Source organism: Mustela nivalis (assembly GCF_964662115.1).
Source record: "Mustela nivalis genome assembly, chromosome: 8".
In the NCBI taxonomy this organism is placed as follows: Eukaryota; Metazoa; Chordata; class Mammalia; order Carnivora; family Mustelidae; genus Mustela; species Mustela nivalis.
This window is the reverse complement of record NC_139027.1, coordinates 112,254,379-112,267,857: the sequence shown is the minus strand read 5'-3', so window position 1 is coordinate 112,267,857 and position 13,479 is coordinate 112,254,379.

The following is a 13,479-nucleotide window of genomic DNA, read 5'->3' as shown; positions in this document are numbered from 1 at the left end:
AGACATGTCCAAGGAAGTCTTGCTTGAAATGAAACCTGAATGGTGAGTAGAAATCAGCTATGTGCAGGGAGGAAGGAAGAACATTCCACAGAAAGGGAACACTGTGTGGGAAGGTCCTGTGGAAAGTAAACAGAAAGAAGCTGAAGGGCAGTGTTGCTGGAATGCCAAAGTGGAGGTGGAAATTGGGATGGAGGGAGTCTGGGAAGGGGGGCAGAGAGCTACGTCATCCTGTGGGGCCTCATAGGCAATGTCAGTGAACGTTGGTTTTATTTTAAGAGCCATGGGAAATAATGACATTTTTGAACTAAAAAGGTAGTAGTGGTAGTGGGTGATCCTTCTCCTTACACTTGAAAATGGTTAAAATGCTCAATTCTATGTTTTATATATTTTACCATAATAAAAAATAAGTAGGGGTATGTCATTTATTATGTAAATGGAAAAACTTAAATGGATGATCCAATTCAGAAGTCCAAAATAACCATAAAGACTTCTAGACCATCATTGGCATCGACAAGAGTAGTACTGTGTGTGTGAGCAGCTTTAGTTCTCTCTCTGCCAAGAACTTCCTTTTCCTATCTAGACCCATGAAACATTTTCCTTTTGAGTGTCAAGGCAGGTGATTACTTGAACCTTGTTAGAATTTCCAACTGATGGATTTCCTCTCTTAGATGGAAATTTTTCTAGCTCAAGTAATCTTTGAAGGAGAAAAATTTCTACTATGAAGTTACTTAGGGTTGGGTCCTTTTTTTCAGTGTAAAAATATTTGTGTCTGAGTGGAGGAGACTGAATAACGAAGAGATGAGACTTCCACCACTTCGGTGTTAGAGACCCAGACAGTCCCATCTGAGGCCTGTAGCTATATTTTATAGTTACTTTGCATTGATGAGGACATTCACTGGTGTTCATCATTCCCAGACATCTGGATTGTTCAAATTAAATCCTAGAAGAAATACAGAACTTTTAACGAAAAATCACTAATAGCACTATCTTTCTTTCTTTTTACTTTAATGTTTTTAGCATAGCAAACCTCAAAGTATTTAACCACAGAAAAAAAGTAAAACAAGTTTTCCTTACTCAGGAATATATTTTCCCTATAGATACATTTTTGAAGTACTTTACTTTAAATGTTTGTTGTATTTTTAAATAAAATAAAATAAAATATTTTCTTATTTGAAAGGGAAAATGGCAATAAGATTATAAAACTGACCTATTTTTGTTTGTTTACCTAATGAAAGCTGAGACTTTGTAACAGGTAATAGCAGGAGCAAACTGAACCTGATCTTTGAGGGACCATTCTGTACTTTGCATCTCAGAAGGGGAGGAAAGTGAGTCCTGGTACTTTGCCATATGCTTTCCAGAAGTGCTGTCCGGTAAAACATTCTACAATTAGAAAAATACAATAAACTATTTTATCATTTTTGCTCCCCAGTATGGCAGTCAGTAGCCCCAAAGTAACTGCTGAGCCCTTGAAATAGGGCTAATGTGATTGACAACTAAATTTTAAATTTTATTTCACTTTAATTAATTTAAATTTAAATAATTATACATGGATGATAGCTACCGTATTGGACAGTGGAACTTAGATTTTAACATTGTAACTGGGGGCTCCTCAGTGGCTTGGTTGGTAAAGCATTGGACTCTTGGTTTTGGCTCAGATTATGATCTCAGGATCACGAGATTAAGCGCCAAATTGGGCTCCATGCTGAGCATAGAATCCTCCCTTTCTCTCTGCCTTTCCTTTTCCTGCACTCTCACTCTCTCTCCCTCTTTCCCAAAAATAAATAAATAAAATCTTTAAAATTATTATTGGAGGGAAAATGTTTAATTTAATCATTTTAGGGGAATAAAAGCTTCTTTTGAACTTTTAAGGCCTACAGCACATTGATTGGCCACATTATTGTTGGTGGTGAGGATTTGCTTTTTAAAACATCTTTTAAAGCCATGCTTTGGTGAGTGCTGTGAAGTGTGTAAACCTGGTGATTCACAGACCTGTACCCCTGGGGATAAAAATATATGTTTATAAAAAATAAAAAATTAAAAAAAAAATAAAATAAAACATCTTTTTTTTTAATTTGCTTTTATTTTTATGAAGTTTTAAAATTTTAATTCCAGTGTATTTAACAGTATTGTATTAGCTTCAGATGTATGTTATAGTGATTCAACACTTACATATATTACTCAGTGTTCATAATGACAAGCACACTGCTTAATCTCCATCACCTATTTCTCCCATTCCCAACCCCCTTCCCTCTGGTAGCCATTAGTTTGTTCTCTATAGTTAAGAGTCTATTTCTTCATATCTCTCTTTCTCTTTTTTCCCTTGTGCTCATTGTTTTGATTCTTAAATTCCACATACGAGTGGAATCATATAGTATTTGTTTTCTTCTGACTTTTTTCGCTTAACATTATACTTTCTAGCTCCATCCATGCTGTTGTAAATAGCAGGATTTCATTCTTTTATGGCTGAATAATATTCCATATTATATATATATATATATATTTATATATATAATATATATATATTTTATATATAGAAAATACACACACACACACATACACACACACACACATAAATCTTCTTTATCCATTCATCTATCGATGGACCCTTGGACTGCTTCCACATTTTGGCTCTTGTAAATAATGGTGCCATAAATGTAGGGGTGCATGCATCCCTTTGAATTAATGTTTTGTATTTTTTGAATAATTACTCAATAGTGCAATTACTGGACCATAGGGTATTTCTATTTTTACCTTTTTGAGGAACTTACGTACCACTTCCCAAAGTGGCTGCCCCAGTTTGCATTCCCACCAACAGCACACAAGGGTTCCCTTTTCTCTGCATCCTTACCAACACTTGATGTTTCTTGTGTTTTTTATTTTAGTCATTCTGACAGTGTGAGGTGATGTCTCATTGTGGTTTTGATTTGTATTTCCCTCATGATGAATGATGTTGAACATCTTTTCATGTGTCTGTTGGCTAAAACATCTTCAGCTAGCTTTCAAATGTCAATTCATTTTACAAAATGTAATAAAATATAAATATGGATTCATGCTATAAAGAACAGAAGGTCCTACTCACAAAGTCTACAGGTGCTAATGTTTAAAAGACACACTCTCAGTCTGCAAAACATTATAAAACAGAAATTATAGATTCAGTTCACCTGTTCTGTATTTGTAACCCTTCATGGAAATACATACACAATCTCAGTAAACTTTTACTGTGTAAAATACAGGGACTGCAGGACACAAGGGATCAAGAGTTTAAGAGCTGGCTTTCTTACTCAACTAAAGGTCTTAAGAGCAGCCTGTAAGGATGACAAAAAATTTGATCATCATAGGCCTTGATGTTTAAAACTACAGATTTAAACTAAATGATATGTTGGCTTTTCCCTTTGGAATGCTTGCTCTAAATGCAGTGACAGTTTATTTCTGTCCATCACATTTTTTCCCTGTCTAGTGATAGGAAATCATAAAACACTGGCATGGCACACTCATGGGAAACAGGCATTTACTCCTAGGGGAGTTGATTTCTTTTTTTTTTTCTTTTTTTTTTTTTTTAATTTCTTTTCAGTGTTCCTGAATTCATTGTTTATGCACCACATCCAGTATTCCATGCAATATATGCTCTCCTTAATACTCACCACCAGGCTCACCTAGCCTCCCACCACCTCCCCTTCCAAACCCTCAGTTTGTTTCTCAGAGTCCACAGTCTCTCATGGTTCATCTCCCCCTCCAATTTCCCCCAACTCACTTCTCCTCTCCATCTCCCAATGTCCTCCATGTTATTCCTTATCTCCACAAATAAGCAAATCCATATGATAATTGTCTCTCTCTGCTTGACGTATTTCTTCCAGTCCCATCCATGCTGATACAAAACTTGGGTATTCATCCTTTCTGATGGAGGCATAATACCCCATAGTATATATGGACCATATCTTCTTTATCCATTCATCTGTTGAAGGGCATCTTGGTTCATTCCATAGTTTGGTGATTGTGGTCATTGCTGCTATGAACATGGGGTACAGATGGCCCTTCTTTTCACTGCATCTGTATCTTTGGGGTAAATACCTAACAGTGCAATTGCAGGGTCATAGGGAAGCTCTATTTTTAATTTCTTAAGGAATCTCCACACTGTTCTCCAAAGTGGCTGCACCAACTTGCATTCCCACCAACAATATAAGAGGGTTCCCCTTTCTCCACATCCTCTCCAACACATGTGGTTTACTGTCTTGTTAATTTTGGCCATTCTAACTGGTGTAAGATGGTATCTCAATGTGGTTTTGATTTGAATCTCCCTGATGGCTAGTGATGATGAACATTTTTTCATCTGCCTATTAGACATGTGTATGTGTTCTTTAGAGAAGTGTTTGTTCATGTCTTTGCCCATTTTTTGACGTGATTATCTGTTTTGCATGTGTTGAGTTTGAGGAGTTCTTTACAGATCTTGGATACCAGCCCTTTGTACTGTCATTTGTGTTGATTTCTTTGCTCTCATCTTGATACTTACACCTTTGTGATTGTCTCCTTCCGTTTGTAATTGAAGGCGATATTTGTCAGCTTGTCTTCATGCATTTAGCTACTCTCCTTTATCCTTATGCATCACAACATTCATGAGCAATATTCTTCTTTTCTTGTGATTCTTAAGGTCCTTCCCCTACTGCATGAACTTTCAGTTAATGCCCTTTGAGTACATGTATTAATGTAAAATCACACATTTTTGCATCAAACAGATCGGAGTTGGAATCCTAACCATCTCTTGCCATTTGTGAAAACTAAAGTATTTAACTCATATAACTTCTTTGACATTGCGTTTCCTAACATTGGAAATAGAACTAATCTTATCTGTGTCACATTTTTGTGAGTATATAGTCATCACTATCATTGATTGCAATAATAATGGTGGATCATGAGTGCTCAGCAACTTTACAGGGCAGATGGTTTTATTATCCGATTTTGTAGATGAGGAAAGAAGCCTTAGTAACTGAATTGCTGAGACTGATTCCAAGATGCCTGTCAAACTCAGGATAAGTAAAAGAGCTGATACTGTGATACACATAGTTGGTCCTCACTATCACCTTGAATCCTTAAAGGTTGGTAGCTCTAACCAAGTTTGAAGTTTTCAAAAATAAAGTATTTCGAACATGTGAAAAGGTACAGTGTTCAAGATAGCAATTGCTCATCTACTCAACACCACTAAGATTTGACATGTTTTCTCCAGACCTTGTTCTTTCATTTTAAGAAAAACAAAGCAGTCATAGACACAGATGGTCTTTTTCTCAATCCTTGTCTGCCCCATTTCTCACTTCCCAGAGGTGCCACCCAAGAACGTCCAGCTAAGGAGGTGGGTGGGTTGAATCCAGCCATATATGCTGGTGTGGGGCTGCATGTGCTTCAGAAGCTGTTTACACTTTATCTGTACAAAAAGACTGCAGTGGCTAACAAAAGCCCTGTCACTTCTTTCTCTCCCCGACTCCCTGCCCCAGGAAAACGCTCCTTCTCTATTCACATTTCTTTATTTTCACAATATATTTCCATAATACATGTATTATTATTTTATATCTTTTAAATTTTCCATTAATAAATATTATGGCATGGCTGACATTTTCTACCTTGCATATTTTATTCAAAATTATTATTTGAAGATTTATTTATATTGATACATAGTGATCAAATTCCATCATTTAATACTGGGATAATAATATATTATATAAATATGTGCCATTGGGTTATTTATTCCCCTTTCAATAGTCATTTAGGTTGTTTATGATTTTCAACTTACTCTGAAGAGTGAAATTAGGACCAGAGTGTAGGAATCATCCTTGACTCCTTTGTTTTTATCCTTGATGCTTCTTTTTCTTATTCCCATTCACTATCAACCTATCAGCAGTTTCCTTAGGCTTTATCGTCAGAATATATTCATGCTAATCAAATCCATCATTATCTACCCCAGCTAGATTAGTGTCAAGAGCCCTGGTTAACTCTTCTCCCTGATTTTTCTCATGCCTTTCAAAATCTATTCTGTACACAGCAGCCAGAGTTCAGGAGAAGAGAAGCCAGGCCACTTTCCTACTTAGTGCTTTCCTCTAATTTCCTGTGTCATTGAGAATAAAATTCAAAGTCATTATCATGGTTTACAAGCCTTTTTATCAACCATCCTGATCTTTATCACATCTGTCAACCATTCTGCTTCAGTATTACTGTTCTTCTGGATCTAGAATGGCACCTGCCTCTGAGTATTTGTCCCCTGACCCAAATATCTCCCCTAAATTGCCCACTCACTTTTTTTGAGGACTGTGCTCAATTGTCTCCATATCAGATAGGTCTTTTCTTGCTACATGTTCTACAATAGCATCTACTTAACCCATATTTTCTTAATATGTCTTCCCATGGATAAAAATGTTTAAATGTTATTGATAAATCCCCAGGATGTAGAACAGTGTCTAGCTTATGCTAGGTGGTCAATCAATACTCGTTACATTAATTAATGTATCAGTAATGTATCAGTAATGTTTCTTATATAGGTTTCCTTTTTAAAAAGATTTTATTTATTCATGAGAGACAGAGAGAGAGAGAGACAGAGAGGCAGAGGGAGAAGCACACTCCCTGTTGAGCAGGAAGCCCAGTGCTGGACTCAGTCCCAGGACCCTGGGATCGTGACCTGAGCCAAAGACAGACTCTTAACCATATAAGCCACCCAGGTGCCCTTGAATAGGGTTCCTCTGCATGTGTGCATCAGTTAAGTTTTCTAGCTCTGATATAAACCTAAATTTGAGATTTTTATATTGTACAGTATAGTTCTAAACTGGTCTCTAAAATGGAATCAGTTTAAACTCCCAGCAATGTGTCATTATTATCTGTGCTTTTTAAGCTTGGCCAGTTTTATGGGTGGAAATAGTGTTTCACTTTTGCTTTGTCGTCTCTCTGATTACTAGTTCAGTTCAACACTTATTCATAGTGGGCAGTATGGTTTCCTCAACTATGAATTTCCTGTTCATAACCTGCGTCCATTTTTTTCCTTACTGGTTATCAGCACTGTTTTGTACTTTTAGTTGTTAATTACAAATTAATTACTAACACATTCAGATTTTTTCTCAGTATACCCCTTATCTTTTAACTGTAATTCATAATATTTTTTAATATAACTTTTAATGTTATCATTTTACAGTTTCTGAGGGTTGGGAATCTGGGGGCAGGTTGTCTGTGTCATTCTGGCTTAGAGTTTCTCCTGATAGCATAGTCAGTCTATTGGCCAAGACTGTAGTCATCTGAATTCAACTGGGGCTGAAGAATGTACTTCTGCACTCCCACATGTGGCTACTGAAAGGTTTTAGTTCCTTCCTGGTTTTTGTCTAGAGATCTCAATTTTTTTGCCACATGGTTGTCATTTGTTGCCTGAGAGTCCTCATGACATATCAGTTGACTTCTCCTAGATTTAATAATCCAAGATAGATTGAGGCTAAGATTTAGCTGTAATCTCTTATAATTTTAGAAGTGGCATACCACCACTTCTCTGGAAGTGGCATGGAACTACACAAGCATATGAATACAAGGGGGCAAGAATCATTGGAGGCTGGTAGTTAGCTGGTAGGCTAACTACTACAGATGATTAGTGAATTAGTGTCAGAAGAACTTAGTGATTTATTCACTTTCTTTTTATGATGATCACAGAATTAGTTAGGGTAGTGGTTCTTAACCAGTGGTGATTTTTGTGCTCAGGGAATATTTGGCAATATCTAGATATAATTTGCTTGACACAACTATGCAGAGGAGGACACCACTGGCTTCTAGTGGGTAGATGCTTAATATGTTGTTAAATATACAGAACACATGGGTGCCTGGCTGGCTCATTTGATGGAGCATGAGACTCTTGATCTTGGGGTTGTTAATTCAAGCCCCAGGTTTGGTGTAGAGATTATTTAAAAATAACAAAATCTTCCGAGGTGCCCAGGTCACTCAGTTGGTTAAGCATCCAACTCTTGGTTTTGGCTCAGGTCGTGATCCTCAGGGTCATGAGATTGAGTCCCCCATGGGGCTCTGTGTTTAATTCAGAGTCTGCTTGAGTTTCTCTCCCACCTCCTCCACCCATTTGTGTGCTTGCTCTTGTGCTTTCTCTCACTGTCTCTCTCTCTTAAAAATGTTTAAATGTTATTGATAAATCCCCAGGATGTAGAACAGTGTCTAGCTTATGCTAGGTGGTCAATCAATACTCGTTACATTAATTAATGTATCAATAATGTATCAGTAATGTTTCTTATATAGGTTTCCTTTTTAAAAAGATTTTATTTATTCATGAGAGACAGAGAGAGAGAGAGACAGAGAGGCAGAGGGAGAAGCACACTCCCTGTTGAGCAGGAAGCCCAGTGCTGGACTCAGTCCCAGGACCCTTATTTATTTAAATAAATAAATAAGTCTTTAGAAAAAAGTAAAATAATTTCTTTTAAAAAATACAGAATACCTACTCATGATAAATAATTGTCCAGCACAAAATACCGATAGTGCTGATGTTGAGAAGCCCTAAATTAGAGAAAGTCTAAATAAACAGCAGATACCTTGGTTATTAAGTACATTTTTCAACTAATTCTATTCAAAGGATAGTAAAATACAAAGCAATTTACAATTGCATTTACACACACACACACACACACACACACACACACACAGAGTTGATTACATAAAACCAAAGAGTCATAATATGTAGAAGATACTTGGATTAAAATAAAATTTGGGAGCATTTCAGAATAATAGCTAGCTATTAGCATTCATTGCACCAGTGTGCTGTGGTCACATAAGTCATTGAAAAGATATGAGCTTGAGCAGAAGGTGTGATGGTGTTTCTCTAATTTCTCCCATAGATTAATTTTTTGTGTTTTTTTTTCCCCTACTATGTGTCATGACATTATTGGGTCATCTTCCAGGCTCACTTAAGCTATGTAAAGAACTTGTAGGAAACTGAATGGCTGGAGAAGAAAGAGGTTAGATTATTTCCTTCTCTGTCCTCTCCTTTTCTTGCATCTGGAGTCCTGCTAGTGGTGGTTTCCCTCCAGGGCAGCATCTTCTTTCTGGAAGCCCCCTTCTACCACTTCATTTCTCAGGGATGTGATTTCCCATCTTTGCTGCTCTCAGATCTTGGGGTAATGATGGATTTCTACTGTTGGTAGTCATAGTCTCACATCTTTTGCTGGATCTCTAAATCCTGCTATATCTGTGTACATGGGCCCATCATTAATTTTTTTTTTCATAATTTCATATAAGGGTGTCTTTTGCTCCTTGCTCAACCTGACATATATCTGAATAATATAGTTTAGACTATATAAGAGATCCATTCTTATAACTATCTAAGATCCTGACATTGGATCCCATCCAGGGTTGGCGTGAGTGTGGATAGGGAGAGTTAGAGTGGGCAGAACCGATAGCAGCTGCATGTGTAATAAAGTTCATTAGAAATGGTGTCAGAGAGAACAAATCTTTATCATTAATTTCCTGGCTGCATACTTGTACCTTTGTGATATAATGAAAAATATATATTTGGTCTTTGTCCCAGATTCCTGATACAGAGCTCCTAAAACTTCCCAGAATGTCCTGAGTGAAGGAGCAACTTTAGTTATTCGTAATGAGTGTCATTCAACCACACCCGAGTTTATGCTAATGAGGTGATTCAGGGCAGGGCCTCCAGATAGCTTGAGGTTGGAGACTGGTCACCAGAAAGCCTGTGAGTCAGACCCACCTCTAGATCTCTGGGGAGGAGAAGGGCACTGGAGATGGAATTCAGTCACCAGTGGCTGATGATTTAATCAGCACTGCCTATAGAACTGAAATTTCAATAAAATTTTTTGAATATGAGATTTGAGGAGCTTTCAGGTTGATGAACATGTCAATGTGCTGAGAGCCATCTATGACTCCTCCACACCTCCATCTTGCTCTGTGCATCTCTTCTACTTGGCTCTTCCTAAGTAGTATCTTTTATAACCAAATAGTAGTAGTAAGTAAAACACTTTCCCAAGCTCTGTGAGGTATTTTACTGTATTATTGAACTTAAGGGGGAGAGTTTAAGGGATCCACTCAATTTGTAATTAGCTGGGCCAGAGGTGCAGGTAGGCTGAGGATCCCATTTGTGGTTAACATCTGAAGTGGTGACAGTCTTGTGAACCTGAGCCCTTAATTCATGGGATCTGCATCAACTCTGGGTGGTGTCAGAGTTAAATTGAATTGTTGGACACCCCAGTGGTGTTTGAGAATTGGAGAATTGGTTGTTATTTAGAAAATCAAGCAATCCATTAGTAGAGTATAAATATTATGAAGGAAAGAACAATATCTGTTCCATTCACAGTTGAATATTCAATACTAGATCATGATGTATATACAATAGATGATTATTTTATAAATCATGGTGGTCCCACAACAAGTTAGAGAAATAAGTTAGAATAATCAGTGCTTACTTAGGGAAACATACAATCTAAACAACTGTTATGGTCTGTGAAGACTGCAGCATCATTGGGAAGGAATTCTTTCTTAAATCTTCTTCAATACCCTACTCATCTAGATAAATAACAGAGAAATAAAAAGTTCCAAAGGCATTTACCATTTATTAAAAAAAACATAGTTACAAAAATTATACTAAATGTATATTTGCCCTTAGTCCTAGATAATTAAATGGGACTCATAATTGATGATTATTTAACTTACAAAAGGGCAAGGAGGAAAAGGAGGAGAACCAAAGAAGAATAGAAATTTTATTTCTCAGCAAACATAGCATGAGCTGCTGTGACTACAAAACAACTATGTAGCACTTGCTCGGACATTGATGTTAGATAACAGAATACAGAGAAATCCTGAGCTGATGTAAGAACTGTTATTTATTTAACAGTGTATGCTTCTATGCATATTTATAGGCTAGCCTTTAGCGTTATGCTTCATTTGGTCCCTCTGCAAAGAGGAGGTAATCACCCCCTCTTTTTCTTTAAATATTCACAAGCTTAACAATTCTATTCTCTTAAAATATTTTGAAATATAAACAAATATGGTTCTAAGAATTTTTTTAAAATATATTGCTACTATAAAATTCCTGGGTTCAAATGATTTAGAACTAGATATTATAAGTGATAAATATCATAATTTTCTCCATCCAAAAATTCTCTAAAATATGCTATGCACCTGAAACTACCATCTTAATTCATTTTCTTCCTGTTGTTGATAATATTTAATAATCATGAAACCATGAAATCATGTCTCTGAATGTACTGGACTCCTCCCTTCTCACTACTGGCCATATCACTTAAGAACATATTTCTTCTCACTGGACTAATAATCAATCTTCCTATCTTGTCACCAGTTTCTTTCTGTTTCTAATCATTTTGTGTTTCACTCTGGCAGTGTATCCTGATACAGACATAGGACAAACCTTTCAGAAATACTCAGCCACACCCCATTTTCTATCAGTTAATTAATTGGTTATCAGTCAGTTGAAAATCAAGTGCCAGATTATCACTTGTCTGATTCCAGCCTACCTTTTAAAAATCTTTGTTTCTTCCCTTTTACCTACATTCTAAAGTTGATCCACTTCTAATTATTCTCCATACATTACCATACCATGTTTTTGTTTCACCCATTTCTTCACCTAGAACACCTTTCTTTTCCATCACATCAACCTGTCAAAACTCTGTACTTGCTCCTCTTTAAGGCTCACTTCTTAAAGTTATCTCTGACCTTTCCTGAAGATTCTTGAACTTAACTGTGCTTTACACTTGCTTAACGAGACTGTCATTCTCCTCTGAGAGACAGTTATCTGTGCTCTCAGAAGTCAGTATCATGAGACGATTAAATTAATGGACCTAAAGTCGTGGTCTTGGTTTGGAATTTGGCTCAGCCACTTACTCTGTGACTGGGCAAGTTACTTAACTTCTCTGTACTTTAGTTTTCTCATTTGTAAAATAGGGATAATAATAGAACTTCCTTCATAAAGTTGTGGCCAGAGTGACTGAGCTAATATCTATATAGTTTTAAATTTTGCCTGGCATATAGTAAATGCTATCTGCTACTGTTACTTGTTTCCTCCCTGTCTTTCCAGACCGCCACTATTTTGACTTTTGTTTCTTGGTCTTGCCAACTCCTGAGCCCAAGCTAAAATTATCTCTCTCCCAGACAATTTCAGTCATCTTCTCACTGGTTTCCTTGTGGTCAGTCTGGACCTCCTCCAATCTATTTTCCACAAAAGCCAGAATGATATCTTAAAATGCAAAACCACTCATATCACCTCCTTATGAAAATACTTCAGTGGTTTCTCAATATATGCAGGATGAAGATTCAACTTTCCAGGACCCAAAAATCCCATGTGGTCTAGCCCAGCAATTTCCAATAAAATCTTCTGTGTAGATGAAAAGGTTCTATTATCTGGGTTGTCCTCTGTAGTCAATAGTTGTGTGGCTATTGAGCACTATGTGAATATGACTAGTGCCACTGAGAAATGGAAGGTTTCATTCCATTTCATTTTAATTAATGTAAATTTAAATTTAAGTCAAACTAGCCACACGGGGCTCCTGGCCATCTTATTGGACAGTGCAGCTCCAGCCTCTGTGTGGTCACCTTTCCAGCTTCATACTCGTTTTCATTTTCCAAAATCCAGATGCATTACAGTTCTTCAGTAATTCCTCTTGACTTTGCTCATGTTGCATCATCGGTAGTTAATTTCATGTGTCAATTTGGCTAGGCTATGTGTCCAGTCTAGTTGTTGCTGAGAAGATATTTTCAAATGTGGTTAACATTTAAGCTGGCAGACTTGAAATAAAGCTGAGTGCCCTCCAGAATGTGGGTGGACATCATTCAATCAAAGACCTTAAGAGTAAAGACCGAGGTTTCCCAAAGAAGCAGTTCTGCCTCAAGCCTGCAACACAGAACCCCTCCTTGCGTGTTCAGTCTGTAGATTTCAGTATAACACTGAAATATCAGCTCTTCCCTGAACTGCCAGCCTTCCAGCCTTCCCTATAGGTTTCAGAATTGCCAGCTCCCAGAATTCTTTGGAGAAACTTAATACACTCCCATTCTGAAACACCCATTCCCAGAAGCATTTCCTTGGTTATTTTTTAAATCATCTTTCAAATCTCAGTATGAGATGGGTTCCTTGTTCCCTTCTCTAAATCAAGGCTCCTGTCTTTTTGAATGCTTATTTCAATTTCAGTCAACCAACATTCATTCATTCATTATTTATCCATTCAGCAAAAATCTATTGACATTTGTGTTATGCATGCCTCCTAGCACGGAGCACACAGCAGTGGCATAACCTCATAATTATTTATTTATTAGTGTGATTTCCTAATAATATCTAGCCGCACCTTTAGATCATAAATTCATGAAAGCAAAGACTTTGTTGTGCTTTGGTCACCAATATACCATGGAGTCTTGATTCAGTGCTTTAAACATATAGGTGTTAATGAATGAATAAAGTTCTGAAAGGCTGGAATTTTGTGTTAACATTCCTCCTAGTAT